Source organism: Phyllostomus hastatus, unplaced genomic scaffold (assembly GCF_019186645.2).
Source record: "Phyllostomus hastatus isolate PE091 unplaced genomic scaffold, TTU_PhHast_1.1 phas_contig_62, whole genome shotgun sequence".
NCBI classification, from domain to species: domain Eukaryota; kingdom Metazoa; phylum Chordata; class Mammalia; order Chiroptera; family Phyllostomidae; genus Phyllostomus; species Phyllostomus hastatus.
The window spans coordinates 10,820,697-10,823,109 of record NW_025333921.1 but is presented as its reverse complement, the minus strand read 5'-3'; positions in this window follow the sequence as shown (position 1 = coordinate 10,823,109).

Genomic DNA, 2,413 nt, shown 5'->3' with positions numbered 1-2,413 from the left:
TCTTCTGTTTTAAATGATAGCTTTGCTGGATAGAGTAATCTTGGATACAGGTCCTCGTCTTTCATGGCTTGGAATACTTTCCAGCCCTTTCTTGCCTGCAGGGTTTCTTTTGAGAAATAAGCTGATAGTCTTATGGGAACACTTTGTAGCTAACTGTCTCATTTTCTCTTGCTGCTTTTAAGATTCTCTTCATCTTTAATCTTGGGTAATACAATTATGATGTGCCTTGGTGTGTACTTCCTTGGGTTCAACTTCTTTGGGACTTTCTGAGCTTCCTGGACTTCCTGGACATCACCTTTGCCAGAAGGAAGTTCTCCTTCATTATTTTTTCAAATAAGTTGTGAATTTCTTGCTCTTCCTCTTCTCCCTCTGGCACCCTTATGATTTTGGATGTTGGAATGTTTAAAGTTGTCCCAGAGGTTCCTAAGCCTCTCCTCATTTTTCTGAATTCTTGTTTCTTCATTCTGTTGTAGTTGAATTTTTATTTCTTCCTTCTGCTCCAAACCATTGATTTGAGTCCCTGTTTCATTGCTGCCACTGTTGGTTCCCTGTATATTTTCCTTTATTTCACCTTGCATAGCCTTCATGTTTTCCTCTATTTTGCAACCATACTCAACCATTTCTGTGAGCATCCTAATTTCCAGTGTTTTGAACTCTACATCTGATAGGTTGGCTATCTCTTCATCAGTTAGCTGTATTTTTTCTGAAGCTTTGATCTGTTCTTTCATTTGGGCCATATTTTTTTTGTCTCAGTGCCTGATTATGTAGTAAGAAAAGGAGTCTTAGGTATTCACCAGGGTGGGGCAACCCACTTCCCTGTGCTGTGGCACTGCATGTGAGGGAGGGGTCAGAGAGAGAACAATGCTGCTTGTTCAGCTCTCTGCCTGCTTTCAGTCACTCCCCCTGCTACCCACAAGCAAACTGGGCCCTTCTGATGCTGATTCCCGGTGGGTGGGTTTGTGTACATTCTAGGACCCTGTGGGTGTCTCCAAAGAACTCTCCTCAGTGGCTTGGAGTTTCTCCTGCCACCTTAACTTATACAGGTTTTCTCAGTTGGAGGTTTTGAGGCTTTATTTCCCTGCATTGGAACCATGGTGTCTCACTTCCCAGTTGTTCCTCCTGGTTTATCCACACACAAATGTGGGGCCACCTGCTCTGCCAGCCGCTGTCTCACCCAGTCCTCCAGTTGCTGTGAGTCCTCTCTGCCCAGCTGCCCATGTCCACCCCTCCTATCAGTCTGGATGAATGTTTCTTCTTTAATTCCTTGATTGTTGGACTCCCATACAGTTCAATTTTCTGGCGGTTCTAGTTGTTTTTTGTTTCTAAATTTGTTGTTGTCCCTTTGGTTGTGCAAGGAGGCAAAGTATATCTACCTACATATCTATCTTGGCCAGAAGCCTCATCTTGATAATATTGAATTTTCGACCCATGAACATGGACTATCTTTCCATTTATTTAGTTCTTTGATTTTGTTCATCAGAGTTTTGTGGGGGGTTTTTTTCATATAGATCTTGTACAAATTGTATTAGATTGATACCTCAGTATTTCTATTTTGGAGGTGCTAGTGTAAATGAAATTGCATTTTTAATTTCAAATTCTACTTGTTCATTGGAGAATATAGAAAAGTGATTTACTTTTGGATATTAACCTTGTATCTTGCAAACTTATTATAATTGTTTAATAATTTCAGGAGTCTTTTTGTTGGTTCTTTCAGATTTTCTACATAGATGATTATGTCATCTGTAAAAAAAAAAAAGAAAAAGACAATTTTGTTTCTTCCTTTCCAAACTGAGAATGCCGGCATCTGTTCTATACCTGGGCAGGAACCCTGATGTGATGGTATCTGCTGGGACAGACCACAAAGGAGAAGGTAAGAGAGTAAGGAAAGAGAAGACACCAACTTAACACTAACACATTTACATACTTCAGTGGGTCCCTCTTGAGCTGTAAGTGTTTGTACTGTGTGCATTTAAACATGCAAGAAGCAATGCCCTGACAGTTTGTTGATCTCAGAGAGAAAGGGTAGAATTTTGCATTGTATGACTTGTTTATTTTCTTAGCATAATGCTATCAAGTTTTATCTATGCTTTGTATATTATAGAATATCCTTCTTTTTATAGCTTAATAATAGTCTATTGTATATAGAATATTTTCTTTATTTATCCACTGAAGGACACTTAGATTGTTTCCATATTTGACTATTGTGAGTAATGCTGCAGTAGACATGGAAGTGCATGTATCTCTTTGAGATATTGACTTCACTTCCTTTGAATATAGGGATGGACAAAAGTTGATAAAAATAAATAATATAATAAATAAATAAATAATATAATATAATAATAAAATGTTTCCTATACTCTCAACTGTAAACATACTTTTGCCCATCCCTGTATCATACCTAGAAGTAAGATTA